General features: G+C 45.2%; 1 protein-coding gene across 2 annotated transcripts in view; it reads left to right on the forward strand.

Moving 5' to 3' along the window:
- Positions 1-8,731: 8,731 nt before the first annotated feature.
- HMGCS1 (3-hydroxy-3-methylglutaryl-CoA synthase 1) overlaps positions 8,732-15,475 on the forward strand; it is a 32,760-nt gene continuing 26,016 nt past the window's right edge. Inside the window, exon 1 of one of the 2 annotated variants that reach the window (XM_063128123.1) lies at positions 8,732-8,840. The gene's annotated coding sequence lies outside the window, so the exon portion shown is untranslated. The remainder of the gene's footprint in view (positions 8,841-15,475) is intronic. The other variant, XM_063128122.1, reaches the window with a different exon arrangement.

A 15,475-nucleotide genomic window follows, 5' to 3' on the forward strand; every position in this document is an offset into this window, starting at 1 on the left:
AAAAAGGCAGGTGTAGAAATGGCCATGGTCTGAATTGGCAGTGACTCATCAAGAAAATAGTTCTGGGCTTCAAATGGAGAGATCGATGGAAATGTTGACCCAGTGTGATGAAGCTGCGAAAAAGACAAATTCCATGCTAGTGATGATTAGCAAAGGATCTAGAATAAAACTGCCGGTATTGTAGCCATGATTGGGCCCTTGCCGTGGACCCACACTCCACAGGGGCCCACTGACAATAATTCCATAGAATTGCTCATCTTCACCATTGCATCCTGCTTGCTCACCTGCCTCTTGCTCTGGCCCAGACAATGGTGGTGGCGTGGAGGAAGAGATGCCACAGTCTACTTGCTCACTGGTTCTCTGCCTGTTAAACAAGAAAGTGGTAGTAATTATGTGAAAGAAGAGGAGGAGAAATAGCAGATGGCAACATTGGTATTACAATTGACAGAGGGAGAGGGGGCATTGAGGGTGTCTTGCCCAAGGGCCCTCAGAAACATAGAGCCAGCACTGTCCTATACAAATCTACAGTGCTGCCACATTTAGCATACTGTGTACTCTTCTGGTCACCCCATCCCATCTCAAGATGTCAGGCCTGATTTTGGTACAGACTGGGATAGGGGGAGTGAACCCCTGTTCATTCCCCAGTGGGTTTCGATACCATCAACAGTATCCTTCCAGATGCTGGAGTTGGGGGCCTGGCGATACGACATATAGTTATACGTTTTGGGCCAGGAACTCTGCCCATCTCACTCACACTCATTCACACTCACACAGAGGGGGGGGGGGGGGAGAGAATGCAAAAAAGTACTTTGCTTTCATGACATGTATAAGTAAGCGATAGGACAGTTTAACAGCACCACAGCATATGTTACTCCACAAGCCTTGAGGCATTACAGTTCTTAAAAGAAAGAAAAACAAGATAAAGTTTCTTCTGTCCGAACAGTGGGGGCTATCTTTATGGCACCCGGTTGGCACTGCCTCCGTCCAAAACCCTGTGGTTTCCCTCTCCCAGGGTGGCGTTGGGTAATACTAACATCAAGGAGGGAGCAGAGGGTTTCTTCCAGCCATCTGGGTACCAGAGCTGCCCCCGCCCTCTTCCAGGTGGAAGGCGACCCATCGCTGGTCACTTCCCACCAGGGGGTGCCCCCAGATTGGCATCAGTTAGCGGAACAGCCATACTGAGGTTGCTTCAGTTGAAAACGTTGGGATAAGTCCCTAACATTTTTAATCTGCAGCTTCACGGGAAAGCCTGTGATGGCTGCAAAGCTGCGCCTGCATCGTATAACTGATGCAGCACAGATCCATAGCCACTGCTGTGCTTTCTCCACTTATAGACAGCTCCCAGGAGAGACTGAAGTCCCCAGGCTCCATCCATTTGAAATGGGGTCTTGAAGGAGGCCTTCATGAGGGAAAAGGCTTTGCCAGAGAGGAATTCCTGAACAGGGGACTCAGATTCTGGCTAGCTTTCATTGGTTTTGCATGTGGCCTGCTGATTCTTTGGGGAGTGCATTCTGTGGCTTCAGCCCTTTCTCCCATTGCCTTGTCTTGCAGGCAAAGGGTCTATTTATGTACCTGGAGCCAGAAGGGCCACTCAGCTGCCTCCCTGCTTTATCTTCCCCTTCCGCCAGCAAGTGCAACTGCTTTCAATCAAGCCCAGTGTCTGTATTTGCAGGGCTGAACACAGATTGGCTCAACTCAGAAGCCTGCTGTCCAAAAGTTAAAGAACCAACAAAAATCCTTGCTATTCCCTACCACACTGTCATTTCCCTTGCCTTGGAGGGTCAATTCCAGAAGGTGGGCCTGGGGGAACTCCTGCTTAGCTCCATGGCATTTATGTTATGGGTCCCTTACATAAAACTTCTGGGAGAGTTCATTTGGGGATTTGAAACGAGATTCCATCAGTATGCCGCTGACATCAAACTGTGATTTTCTTTCCGGGGATGGGTGCTTTGTCTGCTCAGCCACTCTAGAGGCGATTTCATAGCCTCTGTGGCAAGAAATGCCTTTCATCAGTTAAGGAAGGTTCTGTGACTTCTCCTAGACAGGGATTGCCTGGCCAATGTTATCCATGTGCTGGTAAAGTCTAGGATTAACTACAGTAATATGATGTACAGCTGCCTTTGAAGAGTGTCCAAAAACCTAAGTGTAGCAGTTGATTTGTTGACTGGGACAGTATCTTGACAGCAGTGAAAGAATTTCACTGGCTGTTTCCAAGCACAATTCAAAGTGCTGGTGCTTACTTTTAAAGTCCTACATGGCTAAAGACCCAGAAACCTGAAGGAAGACCTGCTCCTATACTATTTACCTATGCATCCAACCCATCTTTGGAGGCTTTCGTCCAAGTGCCACCTACTACCCAAGATAAGGCAGGGGGTGATAAAAGAGAGAGAGAGAGAGCTTTCTCAATGAGTGACCCCTTTGTAGAATTTCCTCCCCAGGGAGGTTCACCGGGCACTACAACATTGTTTTCCTTTTGCTGCAAAGCAAGTTCTTTTTTTTAATTCTTCCAACCTTTCTATTGTATTTTAATGTGATTTTCTTTTTTTAACACGGTGTTATATTTTATTTGTGTAATGAAAAACAGAAAAGAAGTACTTTCCAATTTGGATGGCTTTAAAAGGGGGTTGCATAAATTCCTGGAGGAGAAGGCTAACAATGGCTACTAGTCCTGAAGGCTATGTCCTATCTCCAGAATCGGAGGCAGTAAGCCTGCATACACCAGTTGCTGGGGAACATGGGTGGGAGAATGCTACTGCATCGTGTCCTGCTTGTGGGTCCCTGGTCGACAGCTAGTTTGCCGCTATATGAACAGAGTGCTGGACAAGATGGACCCTTGGTCTAATCCAGCATGGTTCTTCTTATGTTCTTACTTCTTCATACAAAGCATAGTGCTTTAAAAAAAAAATAACTATGGGATTTGCTACCACAAGATGTAGTGTTGTCCACTAGCATGGAGAGCTAAGCTAGGACATTTCCCACAGGTTGGCTTCTTGACCATGCAGTGTGGCTTGTTAACCACTCTGACCAACCCAACAACAAATCCTGGGTTCACAAGGTGGCTTGTTTGAGAAAAATAAGCTACACTGCATGGCTAACTAGCCACCTTGGGGAAAATGTGCTCATTCAGGCAACACGCTAGTCCACAGTTCAACAAACAGCCCACAATTCAACAACAACCCACACTCAACCACTGAGAGTGGGTTAACGTGTTGTACGAACCCAGTCACTGACCAGGTTCACATGATCACAGCGGGGAAAATATGCCATGGTAACTTATTTCCGCCATCTGTGTGTGCCTGTGGAATTTGCATTATTACCCTCATCCGTGCAGATTGCTGTGTCATGCAAATCATCCTGCTTTTTTTTAATTATTCATTGGATTCAGAAGAGGCAGTGGAAGTGGGTGGATTGTTTTGTAGGTGGATTGTTATAAAAATGCCACACACCAACCAGCATACCTTCCTCCTTTCTCTCCACAGACTAACTCGCTAACTAAAGTCCTGACTAAACTCCACTGTTATACCTCAACTGTCATTTTCTAGCCTTCCCCCCTCACACACTTTAGCTGTGAATTGAAACAAAGCTAAAATAATGCCACTGAAACAACTCCTATCAGTTTGAATACAGTACAAGTAAACAATGGCACAGTTTGCACATAATGACAATCCATGGATTGTTTAAACCCTGGGTTGTCATGGGTTAACTCAGAGTTGTTCAACCCCTAAACAACCCAGAGTTTCTGGGTTCGGATGTCATGATAATAACCCAGGAATGAGAGTTGTTAATTGAAAGAATAAACAACAGGGCATGGGAGGCGGCGCACTTCTCATCCCCACTAGATATCGGCAATTCCTGGGTTAAACAATCCAGGAATTTCCGTTATGTGCGAATCAGATCAATGTATTACACTTGCATAATAGCTTGCAAACTAAGGTTATCTAGATCCCTTCTTTGCTCTGTATGTCACCTGCTACTTCTAATTTTGGTTGTTGTTGTTATATCTGGAAAGCTTTTTGATCAAATGTAAGTCAATTATCTACTAAGTTAAATGTTAAGTTACCATCCTGGAAAACAAATCTTCAGAATGGGAATTTCAGTTACAACCAAAGGAAATCTTATTGGGTATTGTTATCCCAAAAGACCAAACATAGTTGGTTAAGCACAATCTAGACAAAATTATACAACAAACTTATCTAGATATTGAAAGGTGAGAAACCACAGCAGTCAGTTTGGGGGCAAAAGTCAACATAATTAAAATGAAAATCTTCCCCCATCTTAATTTATATTCTTGGAGGGCTACTTGTCTTCATTCCCAATAATATTTAAGACAGGATGTTTTCAAAAGTTTTCTTTCGAACAACCACACTTGTTGTTTTTCAAGAATGTGACAAGTCAAAGAAGGCGGACTTAACTTTTTAAATCTTAAAACTTATCATGATACATTTATGTCAGACAAAATGGCAAACTTTCTCATTCTTCACAAATGTCTACTTAGGTTACTCTACAATGATTGCCTTGGAAGTTGGTGGACTCTCCTTGGTTAGAGGAGCAGATGCTGGATGGCCACTTATGAGAGATGCTATACTAATTGGTTACTTGCATCAGCTGGAACAGAATACTTCTGAGGTTCCTTCCAACTCTGATTCTAGTATTATACTGTATCCACCTGAACAAGTGGAAAGCAATATGCTCCAAGCATACAGCTGCACAAAAACGCCCTGCCATGAAAATCTGTGCAGAGATAGTTTGAGCAGATAGTTTGCTTTCCACAGCTTCTCCCACAATACATTAATTCTATGATAGGTCAACTAGGCCATGAGAATAGTAGGAAAGTCCTGGCATTGCTGGCATTTTGACATTCAGCCAGTTATGAGACGCAAGAGGATGCGTTTCTCACATCTGAAGTAATTAACTGTAATTTTAGCCTTCCCAAATTAACAAAATGGCAATACATCCAAATTAAACACCTACACATGAAGCTTTTTGGGCCTGCAGCTTGTAAAGTCTCCAAGCCTCCCGATATCTTGCCAGATCTCTTGCCCAGCCCAGCAACCTTTCTATATAAACAGATCAAAACAAATATAAAGCAAATTTGGAGATAATAAGGGAGGCCTGCAATGAAGAGTTAGAAAGCCCAGTCTCCGGGAACAGGTGACAGATGACACTGTGCCTCATCAAAAACTCTCTCGATCTCAGTCTGAGATGAAGGTCTTACAGGACATGGGCCACAAGTAAGCCCTGCCTCTGTAAGCATTTCATGTATGCTGGTCAAATAAAAATGGACAATTACCACGTGCAGTGGCCCATTCACATATAAAGTTAGCATGTCAGTAATGTACCCTCTCAAGATTCAATCCTGGCATAGCAACATTACAGAAAAGCAATGTTTGTAACGGGGGACAAAGAAGGGTGGATAGGCAAACCAATACAAATGAAAAAAGATATGTAATAGCATGACAAATTAGGCAAAGATGGCTAAGTGTAACACAAGGTAATTAAACAAGCACACAGAAATCTCACGTAATAGGTATTATGCAAACACGAGATAATACTGAAGCATGAATATTATTAAACGCAGATGAGCATAGATTTTATAGGAATCCGATTTTGGCCCTCCATAAACAGAGGCTTCCCAACAGACACTCGGCAAGCCCACTTTTTGCTTGCATGTAAACAGGAGAGGTTTGCATTTGTTAAAGTGGGGGGAAATAACTAGACTGTAATAAAGCAAAACTTTCATTAAGGTGATGGATGATGGATAGGAAAGACGGATAATTTTGTGACAAATTGATTATGGAGGGCAAAGGAGAGGGAAGTATCAAAACCCAAGGTGAGGTTAAGGTGATTCAGGAAATGTATGATGAGCTCTCTACAAAAACTTTAGTAACATCTGCAATCTGCTATTCTTGTTCCGATGTGCTAATTTTCATAATAAGCAAAACAAAATATTGATTTAGTAACGTATCATTCCTGAATAGCATTATACAAAATTATCTTTGTGAAAAATGGACTTCTAAATAAAAGTGAAACTTCTTATAAGACCTCAGCTCCTCCACACAACTAGTGGGAGAGGTTTTGAAGGAGCTGAGCTGCCAGATCAAACCACAGATTCCCTTCAAGAGGTCACATACTTCTAGAACACGTGGGCATGGAGGGTGGGGAGAAAGTAGAGATCTACTTTCTGCCCACCCCTGCTCTAAAATGCACTAAATAAATAATGCTAATTATTATTATTTTCCATCTGGTTTAAATATTGAGAACTTCTGTTAAAAATGTAAAAAACAGAGCTTCTCATTCAGATCACAGTTCATCTATCTAAAGGGTTCCAGTGGGTGAGGTGGGGAGGGGAGGAGACCAGAGAGGCCAGGATACGATTTATCCCGAGCGTCTTCCAACCTCCTTCCCTCCCCTTCAGAAGTGTTCTTGCTAGATGGGCTAAAAAGCTGGTATAGCAGCTGGGAGGATGGGAGGCAAAGATCACCTCTGCCAACTCTCCCACTCTTTATTGGATGATTGGACACCTCTGAGTTCGGGGGCTTCCAATTACAGAGGTATTTTTTGTTCCCACCCTTTTTGCCTTCAGCCTCCCAAACCTTCTTTGAAATTGAATTTGGTCCTAGAACTGAAAGAGGATCCCCACCTTGCTTTAACTCAACAACAACATGCGTCCAACAGTGACCAAACAGATGCTGTGAGGAAGTCCACAAGGAGGGCTTGAAAGCAATAGCCCTCCCTTATTGTTGTTCCCAAGCATATTGCCCCTAAATCTGGAGTTTCCACATGGCCCCAGCAATACATGGAACTGCACAATACCCAGGTCATCTGGCCCAGTATACCCAGTCATCTGGTCCACTACTATAACTGGGGAGGACTCCCAGTATCTCAGGCAGAGGTGATTCCCATCACTTCTTATTCGATCTTTTTAAAGTGGATACAACAAGTGGACCCAGGCCTTTTGAATGTAAAGCAGGTACCCTACTACTCTATCAGGCTAATTGATGTTCAGGTGGAACAACGGAAGCCCATGTTTTTGAATGTTCCAGTGTTTAGCAAACATGCTATGCTTTGTGGGGCCAAGCATGCGGGAGTTTTAGGGCCAAAACGCACATTACTTTAAGGGCACTATACAACACATGTTTAGAAGGGGAGGAAGACCTACAACTTCCAGCATTCCTTGCCCCCCCCCCCGTTGTCTAAGCATAGAATTGCACCATAAATGTGTCTGTAGCAGCTATGTCTTCTTTTCAGTTTTGTTCTAGAGTAGGTGTACGGCCACCAATCTGGATCCTAAAATTACCTTGCCCCTGCCCCCATGACAGGGTCCTGATCTGGATCAAGGGCCCTGCACCTACTGTACAGAGGTTAAAAAAGAAAAGAAAAAAACAAAGCTGCAAGTCACACAGCGGTGTCTTCATGGTACCAAGCTGACACCGCATACCTCGGGAACCCCGCTGTTTCCCTCCCCCAAGGTGGTGTTGGGTAATCCCAATGCCAGGAAGGGGGTACAGGGTTTCTGGGTGGCCATCCGGGGACTGGAGCCACCCCCCACCCTCTTCCTGGTGGAACCAATCGCAGGTCGCTGTCCACTGGGCACCACTGGACCACACCTCTGCTGCAACTCTGCAGCGAGGCTTAGGGGTTGTCTTGACATCATCTTGCGCACCCTTGCCTCACAGAAAAAAGTCAGGGTAAGTCCCCGACATTTTTTCTCTGCAACTTTGGCGGAAAGCCCCAGGGTGTGTGCGCATTGCAGCTGTGTCATATAATCAACACCACACCACCGCGCACCCATCCCGCGGCTTTCCGAGCATTTAGACCTCCCCACATTTAAAGTAACAGCCGTTTTGGCCCTCAGTTGCCATCCTGCTCCTTGGGAGGCTCAGGGTCCTTCCAGATAAGGCTACTAAAGAGCGATCACTCTGCCTTAGGATTTTATGAGGGGTCCAGACCTCATCTCATCCACTCCTGTTCCTCCCATGTTTGCCCACCGCTTCTTCTGCTTACCCCAGAAAATCCATTAAGGAAGAAAAGGCAGAATAGTTGCACAATGCCTTTTATCTCTGCCTGGAAGCACGCGACAACATAACCTGCTATATTATTTTTCTTTGTATTATTGTGCTGATTATGGTTTATATATTTTTTTTCCTGGAGGGTGGGTTATTAATCATGGATTTCTGCACAGTGTGTGCAAGTCCCTTCGAGACTGCTTTTTGCACTGAGAAGCGACACATAATTTAAATAACAACAACGTTCATACTGGTCTTCCTGAACCCACCACTCCCTTCTGTGCAGGTACCAGCGGCAGCATCAAGAGTCGTTCTCTCTCTCTGCTCTCACACCCGGCTTTTCCTCCCAAAACGGCTTCCCTCCCTCCCTCCCTTTGATCGAGGGTAACACGATGCTCCTCAGCCGAACTGAGCCGAGCGCCTTCCTCCCGTTGCTAGGCGACCGTCTCCCCTTTCTCACCAGAGGACCTGCAGCCGCACTACCCTCACCAGCGGGGCCCCTATTGGCCGCCGAGCCGCCGCGTCACGCGCTCATTCGCCGGGCCGGGCCTCCATTGGGCGCCCTTCCTCTGGCCACGCGGCGTCATTTTCTCACACCATCCCCCCTCCTTTGCCCGCCTCGCTCCGCTCACTGGCGGAAAAGGGAACGAGGGGTAGGTTTGGGCGCGCCGGCCTCTGATTGGCCGCGGGGAGCTGCCGCTCACTGGTTTCGAGCGTCTGCCTAGGCGGCGGGGCTCGTTTAAAGGCGCTTCTCCCGCTGCCGCTGCGTTCCGTTCAGAGTGAACAGCCGAGCGATCGACGATTCCGCATAGGACGAGCCATTGCTGCACACAGGTGGGTGGGATCTGGAGGGGAAGGGGGGGGTGATGATGATGATGATGGTGGTGGTGGTAGTAGTAGTAGTAGTAGTGGTGGTGCCACCTTCCTTATTCCTGTCCAGTGCATGAAGCCCCCTCCGCTTTGGTGTAAATTCCCGGCAAGGTATGCTATGCCTGTCTACTCAGAAGTAAGCTCCATTGAGTTCAATGGGATTTACTCCCAGAAAAGCGTGCATTGTAGACTAAAGCTGAAAAAGAATGGATAGGACTGCCTTGTAAGAAAGGTCTCTGCTCTTTCCTAAGATCGTTTGGGGTGGGTGGGGTGCAGGATCAGAACTCAGACCCGGGGCAATTCTGGATTGGCGATTGTCTGTTCTGTGGGGGCTACTATTTATTCTGTCTATCTGTTTTACAGGGATTATAAGACTCCATAAAAAGGGAGGAAAAGAGGGTCAAAGCTAGGGGGGACTGGGATGCCATCACGCCCAATGCCTCTGTCCCGAAAGAAGGAACTGTCACTCACAGGGGTAGTTTGAGATTACAGGAAGCCCTTGGCAACGTGTCTCTGTTGGGTCCTCATCCTCCTTGTCCCTGCTCCAGGGGGACCAATCCTCCCTATCATGGTAACAACTAGAGAGAGAAAAGGCAAGCACGTGGGGGGATTGGGCATGTGGTGATTGCAAGGAACAGCAGCCACCGCCCATGACTGCCTTTAAGGGGTCTTTCCCTGACTCTTTAAGCCAGGGGTGGACTGAAGGTAGATCTCCAGATATATATATTTTTTAGAGTTCCAACTCTCAGAAGCCCCCGCCAGCATGGTCAGGAATGCTGGGCGCTGAAGTCTAAAACATCTGGAGATGTACTTCCTGCCTCCTCCCACCACACCATCCAGAGAGAAAGGGTGATCAAGTAGCATCAGGCACTTGCACCCTCCCTCTGGAAAAGCACAGCAGTGGAGATTTGGCCCTGTGAGCCCAATCCTCCACACCTTGCCACTCAGAGAGGGAAGGGCGAGCTGGCAGAGAGAGCAAGAGAGAGAGAGAGAGACCACTGTCCATCTCTTGCTTCATTTCTCCCTCCAGGCAGTATAGCAATGGGGAAGGGGCTCAGCTGACCCAGTCTTTCCCACCGCACCACTGAGAAAGTGAGTGGGCAGAGGCAGCAAAATTGCATCATCTCTCTGGGCTGTCATACTGGGCCCATTCTTCTTCCTAGCATGTTGCTCGGAGAGAGGAAGACAGGGCAGGTATGTGGGTAGAGGCAGCATGACTGCACACTCTCAAGCCGGAGTGTCAGGCTCTGCCCAAACCCTGGAGGGAAGGGGGTGAGTAAATGATTAGAGGCAGCTGCTCCTTTACAGACAATGTGGCTCCTGCCTTGGGTTATCTGCCCCCAGACATCTGTGTAGGTTGGGTTTTTTTATGGCACAGGGAAGGGAAGAACTTTGACAAGGGGGCCTGAACCAGTACTGGTGGTGGCTACACCACAAAAGCTGCAAGGAGCTCTCCTGAAATCCAGATATGGGGCTTTTGGCAATGTCACTGGCCCTGCCTGTTTTTTCTAGACTAACTGAAACTCATCCAGATAGATGGCACGGCCTAGGCATAGAGCAGAAGTGAATAAGGCATACCAAGCGTGTCATCACACGGAAGAAAATTTGCTTTTCCTTACCGTTGCTTCTCCGCCTGCGCGTTTGTTCCACATTACATCTTCTTTTGAAAGAGGAAGTAAACAACGTGCATGTGGCCCATTCAGTGGGCCGTTTTGATCCCACTGGTTCTGCACACAACAGGAGATAGCGGCAACTTCCGCCTTTAAAAATAAGTTGGACTTAACTGGGGTGGGTTTTTTGTGGCGCGAAGAAGGCTAGAAGAGGCGGGAGGTGCTTGGGAGGCAGATGTTGTGAGAGGGACCTGCGAAAATCTGTGAGTGCCCAGTAATGAGCGTGCAAGAAAATACTCATCTGATGGAGCTCCATGACAAAATTGCCCGCAGGCCAACAATATAACTCTGTAATTTAATCCTTCTATGCGTTCCACCCACATGGCCAGGATTATTTCTACTTTTAGGGCCCTGCTTTCCATATCTTGGCGTAAGACCACAAGCCATTTTACAGGTTTTGTCAGCATTTCACCTTGTAAAAATTCATCCCTGAAGATCTTAACACAAGGTAGGATTCCTGTTTCTTGGAAGCCCTGTACCCAAACAAGCAATACCTGCTAATTCCTTGGTCTGATCAATGTATCAGTTATGACAGAGTAGTTTTAAGCTTAAAACACAAATCCATCTTAACTTAATTGTGAATCGCAGTCAAGAACAACTGCCACAATTGTGGAATGAGATTATAGCTGGATAGGACAAGAGAACGAGAGTTAGACTTGATATATCTCATTTTAAAGGCATGCCCCTTGTTCTAAGAAATATTTCCCCCTCCATTAATCTAGTGGGTGATCCTTATCCCATCAGACATTTATTCTACAGCAGTCAATTTGCCAAAGCTTCATGGTGGCCATTGTTGAAATTTTCCTTGGCAACTCTACTCAGGGGACGTGCTAACACTTCCATAGGGAACACCCTGATATGTAGCAGAGATAGAACTCAGTGTGGCTTTATAGGCTGTACCTAGAGCATATAAAATGGGTGTGTGTTGCTTCTTCTGTGTGCAGTCAAGGGTGGCTGGGTGGCCACTCAACCAAGAGCCAAGCTTGGCTTGGCATTTCACTTGCAGACCTTTGCTAGTATTTTTCCTAGGAAAGCTGCACAAAGTTTGAGATTTGGATGATGAACAATTAACATCACATATGTCAAGGCACAACCTTATATTTTGAAACATTCATGTTCCTTACCTAGGAATGTTCTGGATGCAACCTAGCAAAAATTAAGTCTTGACTGAGGCCTAGTGGAGTGGTAAACTTGGTGTCTGAACGGTACTGCTTCAAAGAGCAAGTGGTTTATCGCATGATTTAATGCCAGGGAGAAGGATTCTAAGTGTAGCCTTCTCTTGGGCATACTTTTTTATTCGTAGGTATGTTTGGTTGCTGTTTTATAACAGAGCATTTTATCATATGAGTTCCAGATGCAATTCTGAACCAGCCCACTCCACATATAAGTTCACCATCTTGTCTGCTGTTTATAAGAACTTCTAAGGTTAAGGCTGCAGTTCTTTGTATAAGTTCTAAGATGTAAGCCCCACTGACATTTTGTTGGGACTTCCTTCTGAGGAAGCCTACTTATGATTTCACTGTTAATCCATCCCATTTGTCTCAGTGTGGTTTGGTCACTGCTAACAATTGCTGGATTGTGTCCTCTGTTTCTGCAGAATGCTACAGAAATGCCTGTGTGGTTTCTGTAGTTAGGTTTGTAGGATCAGTATGCTGCTGAGATTTAAAGTGTATTCTTTTAATCTGAATGGCAAATTTAACATTTCTGAGTTAACCCAAGCAATGACAGAGTATGTATTCTTCTCTACTAGAAGAAAATGGGTGCTTCGAAGCTACAGCTCTGCACCATTACATCCCACAGATATTGGGGTGCAGAGTTCTGCATTTCTTTAAACTTCTCCCATTGAAATCAGTGGGATTTAAAGCTGATTAGCTGTGGCTGCATTATGCACCTGTTCTGCCTCTTTTCTCTTGGACACTGTTCCTTGCTAGGCAGCCAAAGACTTGAATAGATAATGTAGGTGATGTCATTGCTTCATCCATAATGGATTCGCTTGGGACTGTCTCCATAAACTGTGCAAAAACATCGCCTTTCCAGTATTCAGCCACTTCATCTTGTTTCTGAAGTGTGTAGTCTATTTTTGCAATTGATCGTATACCTCGCCTTGATATTTCATCACTGTTTTCTCTAATTGTTTAGATTTGAAAGGGTGGGACATTATTGCATAAGCTTCTGTAATCTTAATTATATGGGGATAGCAGAATGATACACAGTGCTTGTTGAGACGTTTTCCAGAGGGGTTACCATGTTAACATATTGCTGGAAAAGAGAGAAAACCAAAGCTTTGTGGGACTCTTAAAGACTAGCAGATTTGTTTTGGCATAAGCTTTAACAGTGTAGAGTACACGTCATCTGTCACATGAGATTTAGTACCTTTGAGGATGTCACCTGCCTTCCAACATAATGGTATTTTATTGCGTTAAGCTAAACTAGTGTGTCTGCTGTAGCTGGAAAGTTTCTCATCTCAAAACTCTTTAGTAATCTCGGTGCATCCTAATTCAAGGAAAGGACTGGAGAGAAATAGCATTGCATGCAGTGTTTTATTTCTTGGCTTGGGAATTCTGTTACTTTCTCAAAACATGAGCTGCAAGTCGATAAAAGGCACCTTCCTGAATATTTCAGTGTGGTAGCAGAAAGAATTTGACAAAATCTCACTATCATACAGTAGAATTTTCCATTGTGGGCTCTGGCCTCCTCCAGCTGAAAGGAGGAGGAAAACAGTCCAGGGGAGATTGGTGGGTCCAATTTCCGTAGTTTGGAGATTCCATTCTGGGTTTTAGTTGCAACCATCTGGAAGTCTAAAGGAGCTCTCCAAGTTGCTGGACCCATTTTGGGGGGATATGGTCTAGCACCTTAGATAGCTCCTTTAGATTTCCAGATGGTTGTAACTAAAACCCAGATTAGAATTTCCACCCCACCGAAATTGGATCCATCAGCACACACACACACACACACCCAACACACAGTCGCTAGGTCCATTTGCCTGAGTTTCCCATAGCAGTGGTGAGCCAGGCTGAAAGTATGAGCAATGTAGAGAGGAATGTGAAACAGCGAACCTGAAAACAATGCAAGTTGTGCACAGTAGCTGTGCGGGGTTGGGGGAGTGCTTACAACTCTGAGGAGTAAGAGAAAGGGAGATTGCAGGGTTTAATTCTCCTCTACTATTTGGAGAGAAGCTTGGCAATTTTACTTGGGGTGTGTGGAAAGGAAACTGTAAGAGATGTAAGACAGTGACACCTTGTGGTTTTTCTCCCTAGTGAAAATTTGAAAACTTGAGATTTCCTGTATTAGAATGAAGTCTTTTGAATACCAATTACTTGGGCAGCAGAGTCAAGCTGCCAGAAGTTAATTATGACTCACAGTTATAATACTGTAATGGTTCTGTTTTGTCAAATGCAAGCGAGTGAAAGTGAGCTTGGTTCTCGTAGCCCCTAAGCCTGATTTACCAGCAATCTGCTATCCAGACCTTATCTACATGATAATTGAAAGATACACAGGACCATCAGGGCACTTAGTTGCCATGTGGACAGCGCATACAGTACATACAAGCGATTCCCAGCTTGTGGCAAGCCAGTCATGGGGATCCCTGCTATGTGCAGGATTAGATTTTTGGCACAGCACCACAATAATTTTATTTCCTTCCCTTCAGCATTTTTAGCTGCATTTCGTGGCATAACTGGCAGCAGAAGTGGCATCCAGTACATTTAAGCATCCCTGAGGATTGCAAATAAAGCAAATCCTCTGCAGGCAGTGGAAGGGCAGGATCAAGGTGCTTCAGTTTAGGAACAAATTTGCATAGGCATTCCTATGAACGTACCAAGTGGACTCCCATCAAAGCAAGCCATTATAAGGAAGCTCATTATACTTATTAGTAATAGCAGCAGCAGCAGACTCCAGTAGCAAGGGGAAGAAAGAAGATCAGTTGCCCCAGGAGTAACAGTGAGTGAGCTTTTATGACATCAGCTAACTTGCTTATGTGTCTGGAGTACCTTCCTCTTGATGCAGATGGCCTGGCTGCTCAGAGAATTTCTGTTTCCTAGAAAGCCCTAGCAGTGACTTAGCATCTTTCCAGCAGTCCCACTGAATCTTCGGCTATTGGGCGGTATAAAAATGTAATAAATAAAATAAAATAAAATAAACAAATAAATCATCACTAGGACCCAGAGGCTATAAGAGACACTGCTTTTGGGGGAGGGTTTGCCCCCTAAGGGGTGACACTAAAGGGGGTAACCCCTTTGGGAAGCCAAGGGCACCCCTGTGTGTGTGGTTTCTCTGACAGGCTTGAAGTACTGCTTGGGCTACTTAGAACCTGTATTCTTAGGAGGTGGTTTCAATGTTGGTATAGTGGGTTTTATGACATGTTTTGAGAGTAGGGAGCAGGTTGGGAACAATTACTCAAGAGTATTGAGCAATGACGGCCACTGTTTGTGTACACAACCCTTGCCCTTCATGGCTTATTAAATTGGCCAAGGTGATATTGAAGAAGTGGTTAAACAAGTTCTGTCTTCCTTAAAAGAGGCAGTAATAAGTCCTTTATTAAAGAAACTTTCCCTTGATCCAGGAGAGCTTTGGCTATGGGGCGATATATAAATGTAATAAATAATAATAATAATAATCTGTCTAACCATAGGTCTGTCTCAAACAAACCATTCTTGGTTAAAGTGAACCAGAAGGTGTTGTTATTGCAACTCTAGAAGCATTTGGATGATACTAATTTTCTGGACCAATTTCAAGCAGGCTTTCTGCTGACACATGAGACTGAAACTGGTTTGGTCACCTTGTTGGGTGACCTATATACTGGGAACTGAAGATGACCCTATTAGTTCTCCTGGATCTCTTAGCAGCTTTTGATATCGTTGACCATGATATCCTTCTCAACCACCGGATTGGGCCGTGGGTTTGCTGTTTTGCAGTGGTTCTTGGCCTTTA

The sequence above is a fragment of the Elgaria multicarinata genome, chromosome 6 (assembly GCF_023053635.1).
Source record: "Elgaria multicarinata webbii isolate HBS135686 ecotype San Diego chromosome 6, rElgMul1.1.pri, whole genome shotgun sequence".
Classification (NCBI taxonomy): Eukaryota; Metazoa; Chordata; class Lepidosauria; order Squamata; family Anguidae; genus Elgaria; species Elgaria multicarinata.